The sequence below is a fragment of the Balaenoptera physalus genome, assembly GCF_965194825.1.
Source record: "Balaenoptera physalus genome assembly, chromosome: 7".
NCBI lineage: Eukaryota > Metazoa > Chordata > Mammalia > Artiodactyla > Balaenopteridae > Balaenoptera > Balaenoptera physalus.
The window spans coordinates 93,302,785-93,320,063 of NC_138886.1; the positions used below are offsets into that span (position 1 = coordinate 93,302,785).

Genomic DNA, 17,279 nt, shown 5'->3' on the forward strand with positions numbered 1-17,279 from the left:
AACAACAATAGCCACTAAAGGGTCTGGAAAGGGAAGGAACCAGGTTAACTTTGGGAGGGCTTCTTTTTTTCTTCTTCTTCTGTTTTAACTGTTGACCAGACAGTGGAGGCAATATCGCCCCTGTTGAAATTGTGAAGCCACTCTGCCTGGGTGTATATTTCCTTAATATTAACCGTTACCTGTCCTGTCACATTGATCCATGTGTAGCAGGAAGTATTAGTTAACCAAGTGCAGCAGGAAGTATTAGTTATCGCACAAGCTGCATCTTGTTCTGCAAGACAAAAGCCAGACAATTGTCAAGAACCGCATCAGCCAAGGAAAAAAGAGAGGTTCCAAGTCTTGTTAAGGCTTCAAATAGGAGTCCAACCCACTACATCATTTTACTTACCTGTCGATGGTGCCTATCTTTTGAATAGGTATCTCAGATTTTCCACTGACTCAGAGGTGTATTGTTCTTCGGTTGTGACCTGTGGGGTTTCTGGAGGTAAAACTTTAGTCTGGACAAATATACGCAACTAGATATATATCCCTTGAAGTTTGACAGCAGTAGGGGTGGCTAAAATTACTTTAGAAGGGCCCTTTCATCTTGGCAATTGTTGGTCTTTGGGGCACCCCTCTTTCCATGTTTTAAGAAGAACTTAGTCCCCAGGGTTTATTTGTGAAGGAACTGCTCCTTCCTCTATATCTTTAGTGGGAGCTGACAGTGCCTTGTGAGCATAATCCTGGATTGCCTTCTGAACTTGTTCTAGATTAATAATATATCTCAGGGTCTGGTTCACTTCCTCATCTGATAGAACATCAGTAGTAAGAAAAGGCCTCCCATAGGTCATTTCAAATGGGCTAAGCTTCAGACCACTCCTGGGGGCTACACAGACCCTGAAGAGTACAATAGGAAGCAAGTTGGTCCAGGGTTCATGAGTTTCTTGGCAGACCTTTGCTAAGGTTTTCTTTATTTTTTAAAAAATATTTATTTATTTACTTATTTGTTTATTTATTTATTTGGCTGTGCTGGGTCTTAGTTGCTGCCTACGGGATCTTTGCTGTGGCATGCAGGATCTTTAGTTTTGCAGCATGCGGGAATCTCTTAGATGTGGCATGCGGGATCTAGTTCCCCAACCAGGGATTGAACCCAGGCCTGCTGCATTGGGAGCAAGGAGTCTCAACCACTGGACCACCAGGGAAATGCCACTAAAGTTTTCTTTAAAGTATTCTTCATTTTCTCTACCTTCCCTGAAGACTGAGGGTGCCAAGAAGTGGCTTGTAGTCTTTCCCTAGGGCCGTTGTGAGCCCCTGTGTGATTTTGGCTATAAAAGAGGGCCCGTTATCACTCTGGAGGGACTTTGGAAATCCAAACTGAGGAATTATTTCTTCTAAAAGGGACTTACACACTTCCATGGCCTTTTCAGGTCGGGTGGGGAGGGCTTCAACCCATCCTGTGAAAGTATCAACAGACACCAGAAGATATTTATATCCTGATCGTGAGGGCATTTGCGTGAAATCTAACTGCCAGTCTTCCCTCAGGCATGTCCCCCGGCATTGAATTGGCCTGAGTAACGAAGTGGGGAGTAGATAGGTCTGTGGGTTATTAGGGGCACATAAATTCCAGGCAAGCATTACTTGTTTTATTGTTCTTTTAAGCTCCTTCCCTGAAAAAGCCTTTTGCATCAAGTCCCATAGTGCACCCCTCCCATAGTGGGTGGCATCATGTAAGCTCTTAGTGAGTTTCCATTGTTGGGCCTCAGGGATTAGCACCCTATCCTCCTTTCTATACCAGCCTGTGCTGCCTTGCTCATAGCTCCATTTCTCAGAATTTTCTCGTTCCTGTGGGGAATAGTGGGGGAGCTAGGGAGTTCAGGGGGCCAATCACTAGGGCCATAACTTGTTCAGGCTCCTGCAATCGAGCTGTCTGTTTTGCAATTTGATCAGCTTTGCTGTTCCCTTGGCTAACAAAAGGCCCCTCCCTGTGATGGCCCCTACAGTGGACTACTGCTACCTAGGTCGGGAGCTGTGCTGTTTCTAAAAGAGTCAAAATCAAATCTTTATGTTTTAGGGGGGAACTTCTAGCGATTACCATTCCTCTTTCTTTCCAAATGGCAGCATAAGCATGGAGAACATGGAACCCATACTTAAAGTCAGTAAAAATATTTAATTTCTTATCCTTCCCTAATTGCAAACTCTCGTTAAGGCAATTAGTTCAGCCTTTTGGGCTGATGTCTGGGGTGGCAGGGCCTTGGCTTCTATGACTTCATCTAGGCTAACTATGGCATACACCACCTTTCAGTTTACCATTTCTACAAAACTGCTCCCATCAGTAAACCATTCGACCTCAGGGCTGTCTAGAGGCTCATCTAGAAGATCAGACCTACTGGAGTAAGTTTGTTCTATGGTCTCTATACACTGATGCAATAAGTCTCCACTCTTGACCACTGGAAGCAGAGTTTATGGGTTTGGGGTTTGACACACCTTTAAGGTAATGTTGGGGGCGTCCATTAGGAGGGCCTGTTATTTTGTTAACCTTCCTCCAGTCAATCAATGTCCTTTGACTTCCAGCACAGATTGTACCTGATGAGAGGTTAACACATCTAAATGTTGTCCCAGGGTGAGCTTGGAAGACCCATTAACTAACAGGGCTGTGGCTGCTACTGCCCGCAGGCAGCTTGGCCATCCCAGGGCCACTGAGTCCAGTTGTTTTGAAAAGTAAGCCCTCTGTTCTCTGATCTGGTCCCAGCTTTTGGGTCAGGACTCCTAGTGCTATCCCTGACTTCTCGTGAATGTATAGGGTAAAGGGTTGGTCCAAATTTGGAAACTCCAGTGCTGGTGCTCTACTTAATTCAGTCCTTAGAGTCTCAAAGGCCCACTGGTGGTCCTTATTCCATTAAAGGGGTTCTCTTTCTTCTCCCTTTAGAGCCTCATATAGGGGTTTTGCTATAAGGCCATAATTTGGAATCCAGACACAACAGAACACAGCCATCCTGAGAAAGCCTCGAAGTTGCCTCTTTGCGGTTGGAGATGGTAATGCACTAATTGCTGTTTTTTGATCTATGGCCAGGGCTTGTGCCCCTGGGGTCAAAACAAATCCTAAATATTGAACCCACTGCTGTGAGATCTGAGCCTTTGTTGGAGAGACTTTATATCGCCTTTCTGCCAGAAAATTTAGGACCCTAGTGGTATTTTGATCTGAATCTTGTTCGGTCTCACTACTTATCAATAAATCATCAACACATTGCAGCAGAGTTCCCTTCTCAAGGCTCAGTTCCCTCAGTTCCCTTGCTAACGTGTTTCCAAAAGATGGGGGCTGTCCCAAATCGCTGAGGAAGCACTGTTCACGTATATTGGGTGGCCTCCAGGGGGTCAGGGTCCCTCCATTCAAAGGCGAAAAGGTATTGAGACTCAGGATGTAGAGGAATACAGAGAAGTGCATCTCTGAGGTCCAAAACAGAGAAGTACTGGGTGCTCCCTGGCACTTGGGTGAGGAAGGTGTGTGTGTTTGGCACCAATGGGTGAATAGGGATGAGCGCCTCATTCACTGCTTGTAAGTCTTGCACAAACCAAAACTCCCCATTAGGCTTCTGAATGGGGAGGATCGGGGTGTTGCAAGGGGATTGGCAGGGCCTAATGAGTCTGTGTTTTAGGAACTTGCTGAGCAGCAGTTGGATTCCCCTCATGGCCTCAGGCTTTAAAAGATCTTTTCCAGGGGTATTTTTCCCCAGGCTTTAACTTTATGTTTATTGGGGGAACAGGTTTTGCCCTTCCTGGCACTGAGGTATCCCAAACTGCAGGATCTACTTGTTCCCTAATTTCTTGGGGAATGTCTTGGGGAATATTTTGATGACCAGCAGGTGGGTCATCTGGGGCTACTAACAGATGCATTCTCTGCTTGAATTCTCTACCTCCTAAGAATATACTAGCTCTTAACTTATTTAGCAAATCTCTTCTGAGGAGGAGGACAGGGCATTCTGGCATATACAAAAAGGAGTGAATAATAGTAATGGACCTGACTCTGTGGGCAAGGGGAGATGTAAATCACCTTACCTTTGGCTGTCTATCAACTCCTGTCACAGTACAGTCTCTGTTGGAGAGGGGGGCAGCTGGCCAAGTCAGAACAGAGCAGGTGGCTCCAGTGTCTACAAGAAATTCAGTTCTCCTACCTGCCACATCGAGGTTGACCCGAGGCTCTGCTGGAGTGATGAGGATGGATCGAGTGGGATCTGGAGCTGCGAAGGCACTCAGGCCCCATCAGTTGGTGTGCAAGAATCTCTCATTGGAGAGAATTGTAAGGACCTGGGGCCAGTCAAGTTTGCCCCTTGGGAGTCTCACAGGAAAGTGCTCAGGACATTCCCCCTTCCAGTGCCCCGCCTTCCAACAAAAGGCATACTTGTTCGAGCCCAGGCAGCTTCTTGGCAGTCTGTCCAGGCTTCTTGGCCCTCCAGCGTCCCTTCGAGATGGTGGGTGGATCAGAGGAGCCAAAAGTTGTGTTTTCTTTTTTAGCCTCTTATCCTTATTGGACTCCTCCATTAAGTCGCGGTTGTTATAGACCTTGAAAGCCTCCTCTACCAAGGTCGACAGTGGGGTTTGGGGCCCAGACTCAAGCTTTTGTAATTTTCTCCTGATAATCAGGAGTAGCCTGGGTGATAATATTCATGGCCAATAGTGTCCTCCCTTCTGCGGACTCAGGGTCTGTACTGGTGTACTTCCTGAATGCCTCTGTCACTCGGCTCAGGAAGACGGTTGGGTTTTCATCTTTTTCCTTTGCAACTTCTCGGACCTTATCATAATTTACAGGCTTCACCATACACCTTTTCAGTCCTTCTGATAGACAAGTAATGTAATGTCTCATCCTAGCCTGGCCTACATGATCTTCATAGTCCCAGTGTGGGTCATGTTCTGGGACTGGATCCCCACCCACCTGAAAAATTTGGCGGTGTGGATTGGTGGCCAATAGGCCATCTGAGTGTTACCTGGCCTTTCTCAGTATACGCTCCCTTTCATCTGGGGTGCAACAGTAGGCCAGAATAACCATGATGTCCTGCCAGGTGAGAGAGAATGTCAACCCCAGCCTGATAAATTCATCCCTAAACTTGTCAGGGTTCTCTGAGAACCTGTCAAAATTCTCCTTACAAATTCCTAAGTCTCTCATTGAGAAGGAGACATGCACTCCAGTAGTGCTTCAGTTTCCATCAGCTGATTCCTGAAGGGGTAAAGGCCTTGTGGGGCAGAGGTGAGGGCTAACTTTGAACCTGATCCTGGGCGACAGGAAGTTCCACTACGAGTTACCCTGGAGGGACTAGTCTCTCCCTCCTGGGGCGACGGAGGATATAAAGGGACATAAGGAGGCAGAGATTGGGATTGGTCAGTGGGACCCGGAGAAATAGGTGGCTCCGGAGGAGTAGGTGGCTCCGGGGAAGCAGGTGAAGCTTGGTTTCCCCCCTGAGAGTCGGAGAAAGCTAGAAGGGGATCATTTAAAATGTCGGGAGTGTTTCTGATTCCCCAGGCTTTTGATTACAGGAGACCCATAGAGCGGGGTTTTGGTAAAGGACCATGAAGGTTTATTTTGGGGGGTGGGGGCAGCCCCATGTGGTTTGTGGGATTTTAGTTCCCCGACCAGGGATCGAACACATGCCCTCAGCAGTGACAGCTCAGAATTCTAACCACTGGACCGCCAGGGAATTCCCAGGACCATGAAGGCTTGAACATAGGGAGCCTCAGTCCATTTTCCTGTCCTGCAACAGCAGAGATCCAATTGCAACACGGTATTATAGAGACCCATTTTCAGACCATTTTTCTCCATTCCCCGACTTATACAAGGGCCAGGCAATGTTACAATAGAGTTTAAACGTTTCCCTTTTCAGCCCGTCTATTTTGAAAGTTTCCAATTTTTAAGGATACTCTCCAGAGGTGTTTCTTCTGGCTTAGAAGAGGATCATCCCATGTTGAATAACATGCAACCGAGAAAAAGTGCTCCTAGAAATGAAGTCCAGTGTCCCAGAGACATTTACCAGGAGGCTTTTGTCCAATAACGTTTCCCTATGCTGGGGGTATTCCTCGAGTTTGAGCATCTATAAAACCTAGGATGTGGGCTGCTTGGAAGTGGCCACCCAATAGGTGATCTGTAACAAGGTATGGGCTGCCAAGGCCTTGAGTGAAAGGGGTCCTAGAGGTGCAAAAAAGGAACTCCTGGAGGAATTGGACTTGGGTGCAATGGAAAATGCCATTGGGGTCAGGACCTAAGGGCCTACGTTGGGAGTATTCCCACAGGGGATTTTTTTTGGACATAGAATAAGGTGAGCGACTAGACAGCAGAAAAACCTAAAACCCTTTCCCCTCTCTGTTTGACAGCTATGATAAAACTGGGGAGAGCCTGATGATTCCATCTGACACAGGCAACAATGAGTTTAGACAATGTTTCCCATGTAATTTAACACACCAAATGAACCCAGTTAGTTTAGGATCTCTCTTTGGGAGGCTCCAGGGGCCCCATGAAGCATCCCAAAGTTAACTGGAAGTCAAAAGAATTTCAATTAGAATTTGATATTTGGGAAATCTGTCAAAAATTTCCAAAAGTTTTAAAACATCCAGTCAAATAGAATCATAGGCTGCTGTGAAACAATTATTCCTTGAGCTAAGGTGAAAAAAAAAAAAAAAGGGATTCCAAAAGTAAATGCAGATCACTTAAAGGCACAGAAACTCACACAATCTGTTATCAAAAGGAGCATTCGAGGAAATCTTTGTTCTCTTATGAGAGAAAGAAACCAAATCCAGTCTTATATCAGCCTACTCTTGATAAAATCCGGTTACCTAATTAAATTTAATCCAACCTTAGAAAATTCCAACCACATAAAACATTCTCTTCTCAGTGTTCCTTTTCTGCAAATCTTCTGTAACTTTCTGTAGCCATATTTTGTCCCTTCTTTTTTCCATTCAGAAATAACCAGCTGTAGGACAAAATCACATTTTTCCATTTAACGAAATACATTTCCATTCCACATACCTTCTTTTCTGAAAGCACACATCTTACCTTCCTTCTGTCACAATGAAATGTCTTTTACATTAGCATTCCCTGATTGGAATAGCCCATAAACGCTTGGGAAGATCCCATGTATCTTCCCAAAGCACAATTTCTTTCCTTAATGTGATGTAAGATATGTGTCTAATAAACCCAAACATCCTTACTTTCCCTCTCACAAGAAAACAAAAGTAGGTAAATTTAGACCTGTTTAGCAATTGATGTTCCAATATTTCATCTTATTTGAAATGGCCTGGATACTCAATGGATTCCTATCATTTAACGTAATTTAGTTTCAAGGTACCAAAATTTGGAGGGACTGTTCTAGATGGACATTTGGAAAACATGATTATTCCCATTGAGTTTACTAAAAAGCTCTTATCCAGTCATATTTACTTAAAAGTTTAATCATATCAGGTTATTTTCCTTGCTAACAGATTTTATCACAGAAACAATATGCACTTATTGACTTCCAGTAACCCTAGGTAGGATAGAAGTATTATACTTAATGTTGATAATACAGACTGGTCTGTATTAATTAAACCCACAAGCTTAAGCCACACAAGTTAATTTTTACAAAATCAGGGATCTCTTAGTTTTCCTGCTTGAATTTAAAAAGGTCTCTTTTTTTCCCTCAGTCTGGGGGACTACAGATGGATCACGGAGTCCCTGAGAGTCCAGGCAGAACAGTTACATTGCAAAGGCAGAGGAGAGAGGTGCAAGCCCCTCTCTTCTTTTTTTGTTCTTTAAAATCCCGCTAAGTAACCCAAGGCTGGAGTCGAGTCTGAGACAATGTGGGATCCGTTTGTATTTCAGGGTTTAAGAGCTTCACCATGACCACAATGTTAGCAGAGACTTGTAGGAGCAGTTGGACAGACAAAACTCATAAAACAAAGATACCAATGACAAAAACTTAGACACAAACAAGAAGTTTTCAGGATAAAGGGGATGGGAGTGCAGGTATAAGGATCAAGGGAGAGGTAAAGGGAGGAGGGACAGAAAAGACTGTAAAAGAGAAAGAGAAAGAGAAAGAGAGAGATTGCCGTTTCAACCTGACCCTGCAGTTGTCTCTTCAGGCACCAACCTGCAAGCTTTCAGAAAGGGCCACTGAAGGAGGGTGCACCCTGTCCACTGCCCACCGGGGTGATCGAGCCTGGAAACCAGACAGTTGTATTTCATCTGTAGGAACCTAACCCACAGGTGGGACTCTCACCCATGCATACACCAGTTTATAGAAATCTGCTGTAGCACTGCAGCAAAGGGTCCCAGGTCCCAGCCTGTCTCAAAAGTGGGGGGAAAGATAAGAGACATACAGAAAACAAATACCAAAGTGGAAAATGTAATTCCAACCATATCAATAATCACATTGAATGTGAATAGATGAAACAAAGTTAAAGACAAAGATTGATAGACCATATTTGAAAAGCAAGGTCCTTAAAATATAGTCTCTAAGAAGTGGAGGAAAGAAAGGTGGGAAGGAAGGAAGGAAGGAAAGAAGGGAAAAAGAAATAAAAGAAGGTAGGAGAGAAAGAAGAAATTAAAGGCATCCAACTTTAAATGGCAGAATTAGAACTTTTATTACAGAGGACATGATCCTATGTGTTAGAAAACACCAATGATCCCACCAAAACAAAATACAACAAAACAAAACAGACTAGAATGAATAAACAAGTTTAAGAAGGTCACAGGAAACATTTCTTATAAAAATAAATTTCATTTCTATATACTAAGTACAAAAATATGAAAAGGAAATTAAAAAAATGATTTCATTCACAGTAGCATGGAAAAGAATAAAATACTTAGAAATAAATTTAATAAAGAGCTGCAAGATCTGTACACTGAAAACTACAAAACATTGCTGAGAGAAATTAAAGATCTATATAAACAGAAACATTTCTTGTTCATAGATCAGGAGACTTCATATTATCAAGAAAGCAATTCTCGGACTTCCCTGGTGGTGCAGTGGTTAAGAATCCTCCTGCCAATGCAGGGGACACAGGTTCGAGCTCTGGTCCAGGAAGATCCCACATGTCGCGGAGCAACTAAGCCCATGAGGCACAACTACAAGCCAGCACTCTAAAGACGGTGAGCCACAGCTACTGAGCCGTGTGCCACAACTACTAAAGCCCACGTGCCTAGAGCCCACGTTCCACAACAAGAGAAGCCACCACAATGAGAAGCCTGCACGTTGCAACCAAGAGTAGCCCCCACTCACCACAACTAGAGAAAGCCCACACGCAGCAACGAAGACACAAAGCAACCAAAAATGGATAAATAAATAAATAAATAAATTTTTAAGTAAAAAAAAGAAAGCAATTCTCCTCAAATTGATCTATAAATTCAATGCAGTGCCTGTGAATATTCTAGCAGGCTCTTTTTGTGTAGAATTTGACAGCTGATCCTAAAATTCATATGGAAATGCAAAAGATGCAAAATAGCCTAAACAGTTTGGCAAAAGAATAAAGCTGGAGAACTTTCACCACCTGACGTCAAATTCTACTACAATACGTATTAATCTAGACAGTGGGTTTCAGGCACAAGGAAAGGAATACAGTTCAATGGCACAGAATTAAGAGTCCAGAAATAAAACAATTTTTATTATGAATTGATTTTCAACAGAGGTCCCAAGACAATTCAATACAAGAAAGACTAACCTTTCTTTTTTTAACCAAGGAAAGGTGCAGGGATAAATGGATATCCACAGGAAAAACCCAAAGCAAAGAAACAGAAACTTACATCACACTAGACAAAAATGAACTAAAACTTGATCACAGATCCACATGTAAGAAACAACCTCTAAGATTTCTCAAAGAAAACATAGAAGAAACTCTTCATGATCTATTAGATATAACATCAAAAACATGATCCATACAAGAAAAGATTAGTAAATTAGACTTCATCAAAATTAAAAACTTTTGCTCTTTGAGCACCACTGTTGAAAGAATGAATAAACAAGCTACAGACTTGGAGAAAATCTTGCAAATCACATATCTGATAAAGAACGGGATCTTGCCGTTTGCAACAACATGGATGGACCATGAGGGTATTATGTTAAGTGAAGTAAGTCAGACAAAGGCAAGTACTGTATGATTACACTTATATATGCAATCTAACAAATAAAACAAATGAAGAAACCTAACAAAACAGAGACAGAGTTATAGATACAGAGAACAAACAGGTGCTTGCCAGACGGGAGAGTGTTGGGGGAAAGAAAGCAATAGGTGAGGGAGATGAAGAGGTACAAAATTTCAGTTGCAAAATAAATGAGTATGAAATGTACACTGTGGGGAATATAGTCAATAATTATGTGATATATTTGTGTGGTGACATATCATAACTATACTTATCATTTTGAAATGTACAGAAATAACCAATCACTATGTTGTGTAACAGGAACTAACATAGCATTTCATTGTACATCAATTATACTTCAAAAACAAACAAATTCATAGGAAAGGAGATCGGATTTGTGGTTACCAGAGGCCGGAGATTGGGGGAGGGAGAACTGGTTAGCTGCAGTCAAAGGTACAAACTCCCAGTTATGCAATAAATAAGTACTAGGGATGTAATGGACAACATGATAAATATAATGAACACTGCCGTATGTTATACATGACAGTTGATAGAGTAAATCCTAAGAGTTCTCATCACAAGGAAAAATTTTTTTTTCCATTTCTTTAATTTTGTATCTATGTGGGATGATGGATGTTCACTAAATTTATTCTGATGATCATTTCATGATGCATGGAAGTCAAATCATTATGCTATACACCTTAAGCTTAAAAAAATTTAAAAAAAGAAAGAATGGACCTCAGTTAATATTAATGTCTCAATATTGGCTCACTAGTTGTGATAAGTGTGCCATAGTAATATAAGATCTTAATATTAGGGGAAAGTGGGTGAGGGGGATCTTGGAACTCCTTGTACTGTCTTTGCAACTTTTTCATAAATCTAAAACAAAAAGTTTCTTTAAATATAAATAAATAAATAAATTTTTTAAAATGTACAGAAAATCATTGAATTGTCCCTTGTATAATAATAAGTGAACTTCATGGTATATAAATTATATCTTAGTAGAGTTGTTTAAAAGGTTCTGAAGAAGGTCAGGGTGGGCTGAGGGCTGGGCTGAGGCGGGGTCAGGGCAAGGTCAGGCAGGGCCAGGCTGGGGTCAGGCGGGAGTCAGCAAGCAGGGCAATGGGCACGGAGGCGTGGATCGCCCAAGGCCGAGGCCAGCCTGTGGCCCTTCTCTGGCTGCTGCTGCTGCCCGTGGCCACCCTGGAGCTGCGAGGGTCCCCGGCCACGGCCACGGCCGCCCCCGGCTGGGCTCCAGGCGCGGGCGGAGCGGTGGAGGGCAGCGCTCCGACTCCGGAAGCGCAGCGGCTGGCCCCGGGAGCCACAGGTGCGTTGGGGCCTCTGTTGAGGGCTGAAACGGCCTAAACTGCAGGGCCTGAGGGGGCCGGCTGTGACCAGGGCCTGGGTGCCCTGAGTCACTGAATTTCATCTTTTCTCTGCCCTGGCCAACAACCGGGCAGCCCAGAGACCCCCTCAACACAGGTGGGTCACCGACTCCCCACTGTGGAGCCTCTGGGTGGGAAGTGCCTCTGTGGGACTGTGGGACCTCTGTGGGACTGTGGAAGTGGGGACATAGCAGGGTCTGACCCTGAGGCTGGGTGGCTGGGTGGAGGAAAGCACCAGGACTGATGAACGAGTGGCCCTGAGTCCAGGGCCGCGGGTCTCATTCCCCTCCGTGAGGCCCTGGGAGCGCAGGCCCTAGACCAAGATGCCCGCTCTCAGGGGACCTGGGCACACCCCCTGCCCTCCCAGGTGTGAGTCTTAGAGCCAGGGCTGTCTTCATTAGCCCACTCCCTCTTCTTTTAGAAATGTAGAATCCTGAGTCAGAGAGGGGGAATGACTTTCCCCAGCTCACACAGCACCACAGACTGCAAATCTCCCTCCCTAAGACACCGGGGTGACATGGAGGAGGCACAGGCCCTTAGAAGCCATGATCTTGAGCAAGTAATGTTGGCAACTTCTGAGACCTTTAGCTCTTTGATCTACAAGAGTAGGCATTGAGGTGTGCTAGTTGAGGGAAATAAGGTCTGTGACGCGCCCAGCCCTTGGCAGCCTCACTCGGGGATGTCCTTCTCCCTGCAGATGCTGCTGTGAGCTGCTGTGGCTACCCTGGGTCCCCCCTTGCCCCATCCCACCAGACCTCTGGGTCCTCATCCCCACAGGGCTTGCTCTGTCCAATTCTCAGGGGCAGCCAGTGAAAGTAGAGTCCAGGTAGCGCTTTCATTTTGGCTAGGCCACTGGACGCTTGGCCTTGGTTTTCCCATCTATGAAGTGGACAGGGCCTTCCTGGTAGTGGCATTTGGGGTACTACTAGTGTCTCTATCGTAGGTGGCAGGGGAGTCTCCACAGTGTGCGGGAAACCCAAGGTGATGGGGAAGATCTACGGTGGCCAGGACGTGGTGGCTGGCCAGTGGCCATGGCAGGCCAGCTTGCAGTACCAGGGCTCACACGTCTGTGGAGCTGTCCTCATTAACTCTCGCTGGGTCGTTTCCACTGCCCACTGCTTTCTGAAGTAAGTCCTCCTTCCAGGGTGCCAGCACAGGCACTGGCAGGGGAGGGGGATATGGGGGAAGAGGAGAAGAGGGGTGATGGGCATCCCACGTCAGCTCCTCTGGGCTTTTCTCTGGGGCAGTCTGTGGCCTTCAGATGCATGTCATTCCTGCCTTTGGCCTGTGTACCCTCCACCTGGACTGTCCTCCCTGCTCACCTGCTCAGATCCGCCTCATGCTCTGCCATCAGCCCCTGTGCCTGTGCTTCAACACAGATGTGCCTCAGGAGAGTGGCAGTGTCCGTCCTGGCTGCCATGCAGTGTGGACCAATCTCAGATCACAGCTTCTTCTTAACGTCCCCACATTTCCAGGTGTCAGATTCCAGGCAGGGACCTGGGACCGCATGTCTGGCCAGCAGCTGGGCAATTCTTCTTATTACTCCTGCACAACTGTGTGCCCAGGAGTAGTCATGGCCGCTGGTGTGCGTTGTGGGGAGCCATGGTGCCAGGCTGCATAGGTGGGAATTGGGGCTCCCTGGGAGAGTGACATGGCTGCTCAGGAGTCTAATTCCCCTGGCCGTCCTGGGCCTGGCTCAGTGCCTGGGTCTGAACACATGAGGAGGGGTCCCCAGGGAGTTGGGGCATCACAGCCCAGGTCTGGGAGCTGGAACTTTCGGAGCTTAGAGTCCTATTGGCGCCTACTCCATACGACGATCCACGCAAGCCCCTTTGTGACATCAGGGGTGGCAAGTCCCCACCTCACCCTGTCTCCATCCTGTCACACGAGAAGGCCCAACATGGGTGAGAAGGGCAGATGCCTGGGCTGGGGGTTCCGGAGAAGGGCTATGCAGAGCGAGGGGCTTGCTGGAGGGGAAGGGTTTGGGCAAGGGGAGCATGAGTGGGTCTCCAGGTGGACGAGCCGTGCAAACAGTCAGGGAGGTGGGAAGTTTCAGCACCTGTGTTCAGGCAACAAGGCAAGGTTCTGTTTCCTGCACTCATTTGCTCATTTATTTAACAAGTCTTTTGTGAGTCCTTATAACTAAGTGGAGAAGCAGCCCTTGGGCAGGAAGGTGTTTAAAGAAAGGAGAGGTCAGGAAGAGTGTGGGACCAGAAGGTGGACTGTAGGGAGTCTTGGGAAGGGTAAAGTTAGAGCTGGGATTGAGCCAGAACTCCTCCTGTGTACAATCAAAGACCTTCATTTGATACGCCACCAAGGATCTTTCCAGCACAAGGATTCAGTGCTCCTCTGATTCTAGTGTGTGATGGAGAAGCCGTGTGTCTGAGGTTGTAAGTAGAATAGCAATTAGCCCCAAGAAAGAAGGACTCCTGAACGCTAGAAATGGGGAGATAAAAGCTGTCTAGCATCATGTGGGGTAGAGGCCTGTGGGCAGTTAGATGAGGATGCAGGGAAAGAGCTAGCCCACACGCAGAGATGATGGTGACAATGTGCCCTTCTTCCTCCAGAAAATCTCACGCCCCGGAGAACTACCGGGTTCTGTCAGGAAGCACCCAGCTGCACCAGCACACCCAGCACACCCGAGAGATGTCACTGAGCCGGATTATCATGCACCCAGACTTTGAGAAGTTACATCCCTTCGGGAGTGACATAGCCATGTTGCAGCTGCTCTTTCCTGTGAATTTCACCTCCTACATCATCCCCGCCTGCCTCCCAGTCCCTGGCATGCAGCTACCCAGTAACTCATCCTGCTGGATAACTGGCTGGGGGATGCTCAACGAGGAAAGTGAGAGGGTGTAGAAGAGTCGGGTTGGGGGCAGATGAGGGTGGGGAGGAGGAAGGGGAGAAGGACAAAGGAGGGAAGAAGGGAGGTGTGGCTCCTCCTGAGGGGTCCCCAAGCAAAGAGGCACTGGACCTTGGCCCACTAAGCGTCATTTCTAGAGGAGTGGACCATTCTAGTTCTAGTTCTGAAAGTGTGTGACTGTAAAGCTTCAGTGTTCCCTAAGTGCAAAGGTTTACACTGAAAGTCTGGGAATCTTTGACTTTTGGAATCAAGATTCTGGGTTCTTGAAGTCTTTCTGGTGCTGGATTCCAAGGTTTTAATCAACCATGGATCTGAGATGACTTGATTCAACTCAAAGGTCATGCTTGGGGCCTGGTCCATTGCAGGCCACTGACAAACAAACACCCTGATTTCCCATTGCCATAAGAGGAGCTTGGGAAAAGTGGAAGGAAAACACACGTACGACTTCTGACCTCTGAGCCTGCCTGATGAAGTTAGAATGATTATGACTTAAGAGTGTTTCACTCTCTGAACCTCACTTTGCTCTTCTCCCAACGCAGCTCAGCTATCTACTTTGAAAGCTTGTTAGGTGCACTGCATAACGCAGGAAAAAAATTATGTTTTTTAAGATTGGAAGAGGAGAAATGTAGGCAAAGACTTATGAGCCAGAGTCTTTATTAAAGAAAGGAGTATTTATGGTTGGGGGAAATGCTTATGGTGCAAAATTAAGGGGAAAAAGAATATATATTTTAATTATTTGTAGGGTCATAATTTGCTACCGTGTTTCTCAACAGAGGTGCTACAGGCATTTTGAACAGACCCTGTCTTCATTGGGTGGGAAGTGCCAGCATCCCTGGCCCTTGCCTACTAGTATGTCATGAACACTCCCTAATCATAGGACAAACAACCAGGTTCCCAGCATTCTCACACCACATACACAACACATACACACCACACATACACCACATTTCACACACACACACACACAGACTGTTCCTCCTTGAGGACAGAAACCCTGTCTTTCTTGTTTTAATATCCCAGCCTGTGGCCCGGGCAGGGCCAGGCACCTTGTAGGTACCCCACTGCTGCCACCCTGGTCCTATAGACCATAATTGCTTGCCTGTACCTCCAGACTGGTCTCTGAGATCCCACCCTGTGTGCTATACTTTAGTCTCCACATAGCTGTCTGAGTGTTTTCTTTAAAGCAGGAGTCATGCCAGTTCCCTGCTCATTACCCTCAGTGCCTTCTCATTTATACCTAGAAAAAAGTCGTAACTCCCTGCCTTGGCTCTCAGGCCCTGTGTAATGTTGGCCCCAGTTCCTCTCTGCTCATCTCCTACTACATCCCTCACCCACACCATCCCAGCCAGCAGGCCTCCTTCCTGCTTGAAAACGCCAAGGCCATCGCCACCTCAGGGCCTTCACCTTGGCTGCCTCCCTGGCCTCACTTGCTCTCCCTGCTAACCTTGGCATGACTCACTTCTTTACATGTACAACTCAGCTGCTCCTCTGAGGAGTTTTACTTGATCATATGAGCTAAAACAGGCAACCTCTAATAGCATATGTCCCTGTTTTATTTCCTTTACACCACTTATTAGATCTAAAACAATTCTACTTATTTACTTCATTTACTCTGTTGATACAAAAAGCTCAGCTTCTCTGTACACCAGTGCTAAATAGAATCTTGGAGATAGAGTTTTGGGTGAAGTAGAAAAGGATAGCTTTATTACTTTGCCAGGCAAACGGGGACACAGTGGGCTCCTGCCTCGAAAAACTGTGTCTCTACTTGGAGAGGATAGTGAGAAGTTTCACAGTAATGGTTCAAAGAGGGCGTGATCAGCTCTTGGACGTCCTGCTGATGAGGTGGGGGTGAGGTAGGTAAGAGTCAGCATCATCAACCTTCAGGTTCCAACTGGTCTGGGCTCTACATGCTTGTGGGCAGCATACCATTGTTAATCATTAACTTCTCCCACCTGGAGGGGGTTTCAGTATCTGCAAAACAGCTCTAAGAAATTGTTTTGTATATCCATTGTTGGGGAGCCAGGACCTTGCCCCAAGGCTGCACTGTGTTTCTCTTGACTGTTTCTCACTGGTCTCGCATCCCCTCCCTTCCCTGATTAACAACTGCTTGAATCTGCCCGTTGGAACTCAGAGAAGGTCATGGAGGCTGAATGAAGTCTATTTCCTGTAATCAAAGAAATGGGGGACACAGAAAGCCTTTGTGCCCAGGAGCCCCTCAGGGCCCTGCTCGGTATCCCTGTCTCCCGCAACTAAGAATGTTCCTGTGTATCATTAGTGTCTAAAAGATACTGAACACAAGGACAGAGGAAAAAATGAGTGATTGGATGAGAGGGTGGATGGGTGAAGGGTAGGTGGGAGGATGAGTGGGTGGAAGGAAAGATGGGTGGGTGGGTGAAAGGATGGTAGGCAGAGATAGTTGGAGTGAGTGGAGATGGATCAAAAGATGGGTAAATGGGCAAATGGATGGAAGCGTGAGGGGATGAATGGGACATGAGGAAAGAGGAAAGATAGGTAGATGGATAGAGGAATTGGTGGATGGATGGAAAGGTTAATGATAGACAAATGGAGAGCGGATGGGATGGTCTGTGAAAGGGTAGGTAGGTTGGTGAATGGTTGCTAAGCACCACTGAGTGGCATGTGTTGGTGGGATTTGCCTTTTTCCTTTGTAGAATAGGAGAGGTGTGGTCTATTGCTATGAGGGAGGTGGAGGGAATAGGATGAGTTTGGAAAAGTTTGAGAAAAGGGGGAGGGCTTACTAGGCATAGGTAGAAGACTGAAACAGTGCTGAAGGCTCAACTGTGCTGAGAAAAGTCCATGTTGAAGTGGTGAACAGTAAGGCAGAGTAGCCTGCAGCTAAGCCACAGCACCCTTCGCTGATTTCCTCCTTATCCTCGCAGCACCTCTGCCCGAACCCTTCCATCTCCAGGAGGGTAAGGCGGGCTTCACTGAGAACAAG

General features: G+C 46.2%; 1 pseudogene across 1 annotated transcript; it reads left to right on the forward strand.

The window, feature by feature from the left end:
• The first annotated feature begins 11,197 nt into the window (after positions 1–11,197).
• On the forward strand, positions 11,198–14,319 carry LOC309665201 (putative serine protease 47 pseudogene; annotated as a pseudogene). Its single transcript has 3 exons — positions 11,198–11,402; positions 12,404–12,587; positions 14,028–14,319. The product of its transcript is annotated as a putative serine protease 47 pseudogene (transcript).
• Positions 14,320–17,279: the final 2,960 nt, after the last annotated feature.